General features: G+C 35.3%; 1 protein-coding gene across 11 annotated transcripts in view; it reads left to right on the plus strand.

Annotated features, from left to right (window-relative positions):
* LOC105483054 (tetratricopeptide repeat, ankyrin repeat and coiled-coil containing 2) overlaps positions 1 to 14,048 on the plus strand; it is a 475,702-nt gene that overhangs the window by 117,188 nt on the left and 344,466 nt on the right. The window lies entirely within an intron of this gene.

Below are 14,048 nucleotides of genomic sequence, written 5' to 3' on the forward strand. Positions count from 1 at the left end.
GTCTTAGCTCTCTCAGAAGAAATGGTTTTTGTTGGTAATTGCTATGTTAGGATCTTCCTTCTTATTTTCCTTTTCTATTTAAAATTTATTATCACAGGCATTTGATTAATTTTTGAAGGGACAACTTTGAAAGTAGGTAAAAACATTCTGAGTCAGTGAAATCTCCAGTTAGACCTTTTCTAAGTTATTTAATATTGCATGACCACCAGCTCTGCATTCCTTTTTCTTTATAGTACTTATCACCTTCGTATTTATTCTGTTTATTTTCTCTGTTCAAAACTAGAATGGATGTTTTGTGATAGCAGTGATTTTTGTGCTTTGATCACTGCTGTATCCTCAAGTGCCAATAATAAGTACATAGTATATAGTAGTCACTAAATAAATGGTGAATGAATGACTTGATCTCAAAGAGAATGAGAATTGAGAACCCAAACTGATGAACAGATTATAAAATTTCAATCATTTATTGAGTTAGGTTTTCAAAGAATCTGTAATAGCGTAAAATAAAATAAAGCTCAGATTTACAAATGTGCAGTTTTTAATTCTGTAAAAGCTTCAGATTTATTTATTCTATAATCGTGTCCCTCTTTTTCTCCAACTTTGCTCTTCCCAGGTTTTAGAGCTCTACTATTTTTATAAAATTGTTTGTTGCAAAATAAAAAGAAGAATAATATGTGTTGAAAATTTTAAATTGTGCTAAACTTAATCATACTTAAGTAATAAGCATGTATTATGACTATGTCTGGAATTTATCTTGTTCACTCTTATTTTCCCTGTAAACATATTTTTATATAAAAATGAGATTATCTATGCAAAACTCTAAAAATAACAGTACAAATTATTACTAAAATTGTTGTAATTATTAAATGTCTTAAATTTTATCAAATATCAAATACAGATGTTTGAAATCACTTATCTAATTTACTCTGAGCTTTGTCAGTTAAAATATTTTTCAAATCAATGAGCATAATTGAATTTTATTAACAAAGCTGAAACTTCAAACAACAAAACTAGGGATTTCTGTGATCCAGAGTACAACTACCTGATCTCAATTTGAAGTCACCAGGAATTGTATCATTGTTAGAGTTAATTGATAGTAAAAGCATGTTTCTTAACTTTTTAGATACTTTGTTTGTAATATCTCTTTATTCAAAAGAAAAAAAAAATTTTTTTTGAGACAGAATCTTGCTCTGTCACGTAGGCTGGAGTGCAGAGTGCAATGGCTTGATCTTGACTCACTGCAACCTCTGCCTCCTGGGTTCAAGCGATTCTCCTGCCTCAGCCTCCAGAGTAGCTGGGATTACAGGCCCAGCTTTTTTTGTATTTTTAGTGGAGATGAGGTTTCACCATGTTGGCCAGGCTGATCTCAAACTTCTGACCTCAAGTGATCCATTCACCTCAGCCTTCCAAAGTGCTAGGATTACAGGTGTGAGCCACCATGCCTGGCCAGAAAGAAAATTTTAAAAAACTATAATGAGTTGAAATGAATGAGAAATAGTATTATTAGGAGTAAAAGATGGGATGAGCATAAAACGCTTGTTACCTCCAGAAACCCACTGAAAGATCAGTAAGGAAGGATTGGAAGGAGAAAATATCAACACAGTTTTAGAAACTGGAGAGTATATGAATAATTGAAAACTGAATTCTAACAGTAGCAGAGGAAATCAACAAAACAACCTCAAGAGGTCTCAACAAGCTTGAGAATGACAGTGTGTGGAAATGGAGATGAAATGACAATTGGTTGAAAGTCAGATGAAGCAGCATTGGATTTCTGGGACTTCCTCCCTAAAACCATCTAACCAGTCAGCTGGGCAAATGCTGAACTCCTCACCCCTAACCAAAAGCAAAATTTATCTTTAGGAGTGGGGAAAACCAGAAACACTCTAGCCTGGGAGACACCAGGCATAGTTGAGGGCAGAAGTCCCATGCTAAAAATAGGAGAATTGGACCTTAGATATCTCCCTCCTGTCTTTCTCCTACTGGGCTCCCAGAATACTGGCAGTTAGACCTTCAGATTTCAGGCAGGAGGTTGGAAAAAAATGTCTTTTCTGGAGAATCTGACCAAAAAAAGGAAGATAAAAGAAGAAAGAGGAAATTTAGTCATCAGAGATTCCTGAAATAAACAGGCCAGTTAGCTCACTCCGTGTATCAAAGCTCCAAATTAGCTTTTCAGTCCTGTGCTCTTAAATATGAGCAGCTAACAAAGATTAGTAGATATTTGAAGAAGCTCTCTAAATGTATGAAAGATAGAAATTAAATGGAATAAAACAACTTGGAGAGACAAACATTTTGCAGAGGAAAATTATATAACTGTTATCCCCAGAAATAAGAGAAAATAACCGTGAGACAAGAAAAAAGTACATAGAAGAGTGGTATTATGACTTTTAAAAAAGGCTCTTAGGCATTGAAATTCTGATAGTAAAAACCTAAAGCTCCATAAAATTATCAGAGGCTAATGTGCTGAAAGAATCTCTGAAAAAATGGAGCAAAAGGACAAAAATATAAAAAGAAACGGAGGAGTGTTAATAAAAATCACAGGATCATTCCAGGAATTTCAATATTCAAATAATAGTTGTCAAAAGAAACACCAGAGAAAATGGAAAAGAAATCATCAACGAGATGATTGAAGATAATTTTCTTAACTGAAGAGCATAAAGTTTCCTGACTGAAAAGGCTCACTCTGTGCTCAGTACAGTGGATGCAAATAGATCCAAACTAAGGCACATTGTGGTGAAATTTGAAATCACTGGGGCCAAACAGATCGTTCATGCTTCTGGGGGGTGGGAGGGAATGAGTTGGCTTTGCACTTCTCAGTGGTAGCATTGGAAACTGAAAAATAAAGCAGCATCTTCAAAATTCTGAAGGAAAATAATTTTCAATCTCTGAATTCCATATGCATTGATACTATTATTCAAATATAAGAATAGAATTAGATATGTACATTTTCAAAAACAATCTGCCTGTCTTACACACTTTCTAAGGAATCTGTTGGAGGATGTGATCCATCAAAATAAAAAAGACAAATGAAAGAAATGAACTGCAAGAGATAGGAAAGTCAAAGCAGAAAGATCTTTCAGAATGACAATAAAAAGAAGGGGATAAAGGGCTAGCAGTTCAGATTGGAGTGGGTTAGAAGCCTCCAGAAGAGCCGTCTTCAGGAAAATGAGATTGGTAGAAACCGGATGCAGTTAATTGTCTTTAGAAAAGTTTTAGACAACTAATGAGAGTCTGAAGATTGAATTGGTGATAAATACATAAAATAGTAAGCAAAAGAAAGTTCCGAACTCCAGGGAAAATAAATAATGTGTAGGAAAGGAGATGTTAGAATAATGTCTTCAGTTCTTTAGCAGAATCCAGAGTAATTGATGTCCAAGCGAGTCACCTCCAGTAGAAAACCTGATCGGTTTACTTAAGTATGTGGTACAAATATTTTCATTATTTATTTGATTTGGACTATTATGATAGGAAGCAGTGCTCTAAAGGAGGGCAGGTGTGACCTGTGACTTGTTTTTGTATGGTTGGCGTATTTGATTTGCTAAGAATTTAAATTATTTTTGCATCTATATTCACGTGGAATATTGACTTTTCATTTTCTTGTTTTCTACTGTCTTTGTCTGGTTTTAGAATCAGAATAATGCTGGCCTCATAGAATAAGTTGGAAGTTTCAACTTCAGTTTCCTCCTCTTCAGTTTCCTAAGCTACATCCTGTAGAATTGATATTATTTCATCCTTAACTGTTTGATACAATTTATCAGAAGCTAACTGGGCTTGGAATTTTATTTGCTGGAAGGTTTTTAAATGTGAATTCAAGTTATTTAATAAATATAGGACTATTCAAATTACGTGTTTCTTATTGAGAAACATTTTAATATCTGCATAATCTGTAGTGATGTAAGCATTCTCATTTCTGATACTGGTAATTTGAGTATTCTTTCTCACTGTCCTGATCATTTTGGACAAGGATTTGTCAGTTTTACACATCTCAGAGACTATCAGTTTCAGTTTTGTATTTGGTTTCTGTATTGCTTTCCTGTCTTCTATTTCGTTGATTTATACTTTGTCCTTTATTATTTTCTTTCTTCTGCCTGCCTTCAGGGTTTAATTTTATCTTTTCTTGTTTCTTAAGGTAGAAGCTGGGGTCATTGATACGGGAGCTTTCTCTTCTAATATAGGAGTTTAGTGTTAGAAATTTCTATTTACTGCTTTAGTTATGTTATGTAGATTCTGATAAGTAGTATTTTCATTTAGTTCAAAATACCCTTTTGATTTCTTCTTTGACTCATGTGTTATTTAGAAGTGTGTTGATGTAGTTTCCAAACATTTGGAAGTTTTTCAGATATCTTTGTCTTATTGATTCTTACTTAAATTTCATTGTGATCAGAGGACAAACTTTCTGTAGGTTGAATCGTTTTAAATTTGTTGAGACTTGTTTTATGGCCCAGGAAATGATCTATTTTAATAACTGTTCTGTGTGCACTTAAAAAGAATGTGTATTATGCTGTTTTAGGGCGGAAGGTTCTATAAATGTCAACCTGGTCACGTTGATTGATAGTGTTATTTAAGTTTTCTATATTCTTGCCCATTTTCTTTCTACTTGTTGAACAGCAAGGAATATTGAAATCTCAGGCTGAGTGTGGATTTGTCTATTTCTCCTTGCAGTTCTCTCACATTCCTTGTACCACTGGTCCTCTAATAAGAAAAGTTCCTCTTCCTCAGAGATTTATGTGTCTCCTCAGCTATAGCTGCTGGTTGTGAGATGGGCTTGCCTAGGGACAGGGCTGGAAGAGAAAGGTAAAGGAAGAAAAAGCCAGGGGATTTCCCCCATTCACTCAGTCCCATATAGAGGCCCTCCATTCCCACTTTCTAACCAGAAAGAGAAGACTTATTTTGTATCTCTTTGTGTTTGTTCCTGGTGTGTAGTTCCAGGATTTGGATTCAGTCTTGGGGTTTGGGGTACATAAAAAACAGCTGGAAACTCGTTGCTGAACTGGTTGTACTTTAAGTTCTAGTTTTCTTCCACAGTTTGCCCACTAGTGTTTTCTTTTCTGAGTCTCAGGTTGCTGGTTCATCATTCTTTCCAGGATTTTCAGTTATATTCAGGGGTTTTAGTTACATTCAGTTAAGGCATAGTGTGCCTACTTCATCTTAACCCAGAACCAGTACCCTTCCATTTTATTACAATACAGATAGTACTCAAAATATTGTAAAATTAGTGTGCACCAATATCAACCTACTGGGACAGATGCTAGTTCATTCAGAACAAACGCTAACTGTAAACAGCTGATCCCCATACAGGTGCATACTGCCTGATAATCTGCCTTGATTGTGGATACCGTTTCTATTTCATGTTTCTTCTCCAGTAGCAGCAGAAATATATGATGTCTGTTGGACTGTGCCAATTTCTTATCCTCTGTGCATCAGGGTCCTTTTCTTTCCTGTGTGTTAACAAGTTCCTTGGCTTCTGATCTGTCTCTCCAGTACAGTGGATTTTGACTCAAACATGCTCATACTCACTGTTCCAGTTTAGGGGCAGGAACCTCCAATGTCTTCTGCTTATTACATGTCAGAGATGGGAGATGGACTCTTGAAATGTGACTGTAAAACTGATTGTGTTAGTTTAACCCCGGTATGACTGTCGCAGGTTAGGTGGTTATTTTCTACTCTCCAATAGCATATTATATATAATTGGACTATATTACTTACTGTATTTTGTTTTGTCTATGGGTCTCCATTTTTCCTAGTAATATAGGAATTTATTAATAGTAGGGTCTTTGCATACAGAACAGTGTTAGTGCCTTGTATTTAGGCTATCAAGTTTGATGAAGGAAACTATAGTTCTAGGAATTCAGATTCTGTATTTCAGGAATCTTGAGTTACTTTATCAGAGGTATTTTTTTGTTTTGTTTTACTGGCTCCATTTTCTGCATTAAATGATTTTTTTTCCATTAGCGATCATATATATGTAAGCAACTTACTTGGTTCTAGACATTAAGTAGGTAGATGAGCCAGCATGATATTGTTGAAACCCAGTTTTTATTTTCTTTTGCAAAAATAGCATTATGTAGGCATTGAGTTCTGGTGTACAAGATGTGTACTGGTGTAATGATGTCCATGAAACCAGCTCATGCTGGAAGATGGGAAAATGTGTACGGTGTGGCTTTGCATGACTTCCATTATTTGTAGCCAACTTTATTTGATTAATACCAGCTGATGTGTCAATAGAACTAGTATATTAAATTGTCAAATATACTATATTCTGATCCTCTTTCCTTGCAAATATGTAAAATATTTAGTAGAAATGAGATGTTTATGCTCTTGAAACACACAAATTATTCTTCAGTCTGGAAAGTTACAATGATTTCTTTCTTGAACCAACTGTGGTTAATTACATAGAGTGACAAGGAAATTATTTCAATATTCAGTGTATTACTTCTTTATCTCAGTATAAGAATATATCTAGTATAGTAGCGTTACTAATGAATAAGACTGTTTTGTATATGTGCCAGGTTGTGGACTAGGTGCTTTCACATAATCCTTATTGAATTCTCGGAATAATGTTGTGAAATCACCATTATTTTCCTACAGGAAATATTAATTTTATATTATATTCTGGCTTTATACTTATCTACATCCCAAGTTTCAAATCAGCATTGTTGGTAGCATGTATTTAGAACCTTTTCATTCTGATATATAAAGTACGTATTTGTTTGTTGGTGGTTGGATAATATTTGGAAGATCTGAGCTTAAATGATAAATCCCTCTGAAATATCTTTATTTCTAGTTCTGTATTTCTTCTGAAATTTAATTTGTTGTAGATTTTTTTAAATTAAAACACACTATTTTTATAAAATTAAACTTGGGATGCCTCTTGGAATACGTAGCCCCAACTTGAGGCCAATAGTTCATTATTATTTGGAATGTTAGGGATGTGTCAGAATGCATTTTTATATTTTAGTCATACTTTATATTTTTTATTGTTATAGTTTCATTAATTTTTTAAAAAGTTAATTTGTACTAAACAATGTAGACATTTAAAAAGGATATGTTAAGGCTTATTCCTATTCCACTCTCCTAAAGTAAGAAATACCTACATTCAGTCTGTATCTTTCCATGTTTTCCTCTGAGCTCATACTAGCATATGCAAGATGCATATGCATATACGAACTAGTTTGAAGGTTTTTGAAAAATAAAATGCAGTTTTAGTTCTCCCTTCTCTCTCCATTAGCATTATAGCATGGCCATCCCTCCAGGAACATACTTAAATTGTTAATTTCTTAAAATCTGCACTTTGGTTGATGGTGTAAGTAACCCATTACGTATTCTACTATTTCCTCATATATGAGTGCTCAGATTTGCAAAGTGATTATGATAATTAATTTATAATCTTAAGCTCTTGGAATACGTGGCCCCGAGCACATTATGTATCAGAACATATTAAATATTCTATTTAACTTATGATAATTGGCCTAATTAACACTAGAAGCCTTGTAGAAGCCACTCCTTGCTTATTCACCTTTATGAAAGAAAAGGAATAAAAGCATGACAACTAAAAAGTTTGGAAGGCCGGTTGCTGTGGCTCATACCTGTAATCTCAGCACTTTGGGAGGCCCAAGGCGGGTGGATCATGAGGTCAGGAGATCAAGACCATCCTGGCTAACACGGTGAAGCCCCGCCTCTACTAATTATACAAAAAACAAAAAAAGAGAGCTGGGCGTGGTGGCAGATGCCTGTACTCCCAGCTACTCAGGAGGCTGAGGCAGGAGAATGGCATGAACCTGGGAGGCGGAGCTTGCAGCGAGCCGAGATTGTGCCACTGCACTCCAGCCTGGGCGACAGAGCAAGACTGTCTCAAAAAAAAATAAAATAAGTTTGGTAAAGGTATGAACATCTAGAAAGATTTGTATTTTAAAATATTCTTAGGTGAATTTTTCTGGTAAGATATAAAAGTTATAAAAGCTCCTTTGAAAAACTTTTTGAAGGGTCTTTTTGAAGGGTCATAAACAGTTGGATAAGAAATGATGAGGAAGGGATCTATTGGTAAAGCCTGGGGAAAATTATTATGGAGTTGATACATTTTTTTGTTTTGTTTCATTTGAAGAGCAGTTGGTTTTAATGTTTTTTTCCTAGTGAAAGATTGAAGAGCTAGTTCCCACAAGGGGGCAGAATAAGACAAACCTGAAAACCTTTGCACTAGAAACAGAAGTGGTAGATAACGAATGTAACAAAATTCATTTTAAATTTATAGTTGATTTATTAAAAAGGAAGGGGAAATCACAAGGAGCTAGAAATGAGCAGAGAGCTAATTTTCCGCTCATCCTGTGAATGATACCATATACTGGCATATCTACCTACCTATCCCCCAGCACATGTATGGACTGCTGGTAGGGTGGTCATTCAGCTGTGGTCTTAGATTAGTATTGATGAGTGGAAGTTCATTCTGCTAAGTTCATGTATAAACTCCATCCCTTGTTAATGAGGGTAGGGTAGAGTGGCTGGGTAGGCCATTTTCATTGGCTGAGACTGACTGAGTCCCCAGAACAAGCCATCTTATTTACCAGGTTAAGCAGCCCCTTCTCTTCCGTGTTTGCTCTTTGTCAGGGATTCACATGGGGCATAAATTCTTTCATATGTGTTCCCTTTCAAGGAGATACAGCCAAATTCTTTGACACTAGATATCTTTGTAATCAGTTCTGTAATTGTTCCTTTCAAGTCTCTGAATATCCAGTAAAACCATTAAACACTGTCCGTGAGTCAGTATAGAATAGTACCTCTGTTATCTCTCCTTACAATTGAAACGGACAATCAGGCCCTGCTCAAATTTCTGCCACAGGGAGGGCTTCACTTCTTCACTTCACCACTCCTTCAGGACCACCCCTGAATGGAGCTGCTGTGCTATTGTCACCTACATGTCATGCAGAACCATCATTAAACAAGGCCTGACTTTTTTCCCTCAGTCAGATGGTCATAGAAAAATTCTCTATGAGATCAGATCTTACATCCAAATTGAGAGAAAAGAAATGATGTAGCAAAAGTAGGAGCCATGGACTTATGGCTACTTACTCATACCGATTATTTATGATTCAAGACCTGCTGAACCCTCATCTCACGTACACTCTTCCATCTGATGATGAAGTGCTGCAGTGCACACCCAATTATATTGTTTTGTTGGTCTAGTAATACTAAGTTCACGGCAGGCTGCCCAGGTCACATGGTAATATGGTGGCACATGGTCAAACCATTTATTCTAAGCCCTGTAATAAGCCAAAAACTATTCTTTCCAAAAAGAATAATAGTTTTTTGCAGAGGATGGCATAGCTATTTTTCAAAATACTCATGGTCTGCCCTAAGATTCACCTGAAGTTCTGCAATAAGCCTCTTCCCAGGATACCTAGTTTAGTTGCTACTTCCTGTTCACCAAGTCTTATGAACATACTATTAGTGTGGTAGACCAGCATAGTGCCCTATGGAATGGAAAGGCACTTAAAGTAACAGTGGATTAGATTATGACCTGAATAAGTTACAAAAATTTACCATAATTCTCCAAGATTTGTCTGTCTTTTGCACAGACCACATAGGTGAGTTAAATGGGGATGTGGTAAGAGTAATCATCCATGGATTTTTCTAGTCTTTGGTGGTTGGATCATACTTCTTAATCGTACTTTCTAGAGACTGATTGGACTTGATTCTGAATATAGGTCTAGAACTTCATGGTATAATACATAATAATTGGCCACATGTAGCTACTGAGCACTTGAAATTTGGCTGATAGGAAGCATGATATTCTTTACATGTAAAATACATGCCGGATTTTGAGACTTTCTGTCTTTCCGTTCATTTTGGGAATGTTTGCCTTTACATAGTGAAGCATTGTTATAGAGTTGCCTTAAAGTCTTTGTTTTTTGTTTTTTTTTTTAAATTTCGACATCTGTGTCATCTTAGGGTTGACATTTGTTTATTGACATTTCACTTTCAAGTTGTGATTTTCCTATTTATTCATATGCCAAATAGTTTAGGATTGTCGTAGATACTTTGATTATTATTTCATGAGACCCTGAGTTTTGTTTAAATCCTAAGGAGAGTGTTGATTTTTGTGTCTGTGTGTCAGAGGCCAGTCACCCAGATTATGTCCAGGACAGTTTTCTACCTGCCTTCTGGAGTCTGTGGTCAAATGCCAGTTCAAGTTTTAAAGTATTTGCAGTGCTATTTAGGTCAGTCCCACGAGTGTGACCCACTGTGCATTTTGGAACCAGAGTAGTGGTATAACTTGTAGCTCTGTTACAAAAGCCTATAGTATGCTGTTTAGGATCAGATCCATGCACACACAACTCAGAGGTGAGCCCAATAGTTCATCCACAACATTATGGGATTGTTTTCTTGATCTCTTATCACCACAATCTCACCAACATTTTCCAGTTCCCCAGGACCTTTCTGCCCAGTCCTCTGGACAGAAAATGGGGGCTTCAGTTTAACTACTCTGCCAGTCACTTCCTGTAGCTGTGTCTTCATCCAGACCAAGTGATGGGAGAACAGACAGAGAAAAAAGCAACAGCAATGAGGATGTGCTTCACACCCTTGGGACCACAACTCCTGGGATAAGAGAAAAAGATTCCCTTCTCTCAGAGTTCAGGTGCTTGGCCAGTCACCACTACCGTATCTGTGCTGCTACTACCATGAAATTGCCTGGGAACTGGGATGGAAGAAAAGGGGGAAAGGGAAAAAAAAGGGGGAGGTTTTCTCCAGTCTGTTGGAGCCATAAGGGCCCCTTTTCCTGATCCTCAGACCAGAAAGGGAGGGATTCTCTTGGAACTTTTTCTGACCTTACCCAGTAGATACTTCTCTGAGTTTTGAGCTCTCCAAGCCAGGTAAAATACAAGGAAAAAGCATAGTAAACTCAATACCATTTCAGAACTTTAAGTTCTGTACTCTGTCCCCAGTCTGCCTGATAATATTCATTTTCAGTCTTCAGAGCTTTTGGATATTGTCAAATGCTTTTTATGGATCTGATCATATGGATATGATCATGTGATTTTTCTTCTTTAGCCTGTTCATATGATTGATTTTATTAATCAATTTTCAAGTGTTGAGCCAGTCTAGCATACCTGGTATAAATACCTTAGTCATGGTGTATAATTCCTTTTATACATTGTTGGATTTGATTTGTGAATATTTTATTGAGAATTTTTGCATCTATGTTCATGAGAGAAATTTCTGTAGTGTTCTTGTTGTATCTGTCTGGTTTTCACATTAGGGTAATGCTGACCTTATAGAATAAGTTAGGAAGTAGTCCTTCTGCTTCTGCCTTCTGAAAAAGATTGTAGAGAATTCGTATAATTTCTTCCATAAATGTTTAGTAGAATTTACCAGTGAACCCATCTGGGCCTGGTGCTTTCTGTTTTAGAAGGTTACCAATTGCTGATTAAATTTATTTAATAGTTATAGGCCTGTTCAGATTGTCTATTTTTTCTTGTAAGAATTTTGCCAGATTGTGTTTTTCAAGGAATTGGTCATTTTATCTAAGTCATCAAATTGTGGGTGTAGAATTGCTTATAATATTCCTGTATTGTCATTTTAATGTTCATGAAATCTGTGGTGATATCCCCTCTTTCATTTCTGGGATTAGTAATTTGTGTCTTTCTCTCTCTCTTTTAGCCTGGCTGGCTAGAAGCTCCTCAATTTTATTGATCTTTTCAATTTTTTTTCTTTTCAAAGAACCAGGATGTGGTTTTGTTGATTTTTCTCTTATTGATTCCCATTTCAAATTTCATTGATTTCTGCTTTAGTTTTTATTATTTCTTTTCTTCTGCTTGCTTTGAATTTAATTTGCTCTTCTTTTTCTGGTTTCCTAAGATAGATGCTTAAATTATTGATTTTAGATCTTTCTTCTTTTCTAATATATTAAGCACTATAAATTTCAGTCTATCACTGCATCCTACAGATCTTGAAAAGTTGTATTTTTGTTTAGTTCAAAATATTTTAAAATTTCTTTTGAGATTTCTTCTTTGAACTGTGTGTTATTTAAATGTGTGTTTACTATCCAAGTATTGGGATTTTTCAGCTCTCTTTCTGTTATTGATTTCTAGTTCAATTCTGTTGTGGTCTTAGAGCAACCATTGTATGATTTCTATTCTTTTGAGTTTGTTAAGGTGTACTTTATTGCCCAGAATGTGTTCATTCATAATGAACATTCCATGTGCACTTGAAAAGAATGTGTATTCTGCTGTGGTAATGTGAAGTAGTCTATAGGTGTCCATCATAATCAGTTGATTGATGGTGCTATTGAGTTCAGCTGTGTCCTTACTGATTTTCTGCCTGCTGGATCTGTCCATTTCTGAAAGAAGGCTATCAAAGTCTCAAGTGTGATAGTGTATTCATCTGTTTATCCATGTAGTTCTTTCCATTTTTGCCTCGTGTTTTGATTCTCTCTTGTTACATACTCATCAGTCAAGACTGTTAAGTCTTGTTGGGGAATTGACTCCTTTAAAGTGGGTTTTTTGTAAGTAACACATTAGTTGGGTCTGTTTTTTTGACCCATTGTTACAATCTCTGACTTTTAATTGGTATATTTAGATCATTGACATTTGAAGTGATTATCGATATAGTTGGATTAATGTCTACCATACTTATTACTGTTTTCTGTTTGTTACCCTTTACAGTTTCTATATTTGTCTTCTACTCTTTTCTGCCGTTTGTTGTTTTAATTCAAAATTTTATATAATTCAATTTTCTTTCCTTTCTTATATCACTTATTTTTTCACCTTTTTTAGTGGCTGCGTAGGATTTGCAATATATATTTACAATAAACTTAAGTTCACTTTCAAATAATACTGTACTATTTCACAGGTAGTGCAGATACTGTGTAATAACAAAATATCCCTTATTCCTTCCTGGCATTCCTTATATCGTTGTCGTCATTTATTTTACTCACACACACAAGCATACATGCAAACGTGTGTATGTGTATATATATATGTTATACATATACACGTAGACACACAAGCATACATAATCAAATATATTGTTGCTGTTGTTATTTTGAACACCTTATCTGTTAGAACAATTAAGAATTTTTTAAAAAGTCTTTATCTTCACTTATTCATTCTCTAAAGCTTATTCTTTCTTTATGTAGATCAGACTTTCTGACCTATATCATTTTCTTTCTCAGAAGAACTTTTAACATTTCTTGCAAGGCAGGTCTACTGGCAACAAATTTTCTGTTTTTGTTTGGGAAAGTCTTTATTTCTCCTTCACTTTTGAAGGATGATTCTGCGGGGTACAGAATTCTAGGTTGTTTTTTTTTTAACCACTTTATTTCCTTCTACTCTTGTATTGTTTCTGAGGAGATGTCAGATATATTAATAATTTTTTCTTTGCTTCTCTGTAGGTGAAGTTTTTTCCCCTCTGGTTTAATATTTTTTTCTTTCTCTGTGATTTTCTGAAGTCTGAATATGTTTTACTGAAGCATAGTTTGTTTGGCATTTATCCTGCTTGGGGTACTCTGAGCTTTCTTGTTTATGGTTTGGTGTCTGACATTAATTTGGGGAAATCTTCAGTCATTATTGACTTAAATATTTTTTCTTCTGTAATTCCCATTATGCATATTTACACCTTTTGTAATGGCTCCACAGTTCTTAGGTGTTCTGTTCTTTTTTCTGTTTGCTTTTCAGTTTTGAATGTTTTTATTCACATATCCTCAAGACCAGACTCTTTCCTCAGCCATGTCCAGTCTGCTAATGAACCCATTAAAGGCATTCTTAATTTCTATTCTAATGTTTTCGATCTCTGCATTTTCTTATTCTTTAATAGAATTTCCATCTACTTATACTACTTACTTGTTCTTGCATGTTGTCTACTTTTTTTCATGAAATCTCATAGCATATTAATAATAATTATTTATATTTATAGTCAGAACCAGTGTATAGCAGGATGTTTAATCCCTGCTGTTGAGAGGTGAAGCCAGCTAGACTTCCTGGGTCGAGTGGGGACTTGGAGAACTTTTCTGTCTTACAAGAAATTTGTAAAACACACCAATCAGCGCTCTGTAGCTAGCT

The sequence above is a fragment of the Macaca nemestrina genome, chromosome 17 (genome assembly GCF_043159975.1).
Source record: "Macaca nemestrina isolate mMacNem1 chromosome 17, mMacNem.hap1, whole genome shotgun sequence".
NCBI lineage: Eukaryota > Metazoa > Chordata > Mammalia > Primates > Cercopithecidae > Macaca > Macaca nemestrina.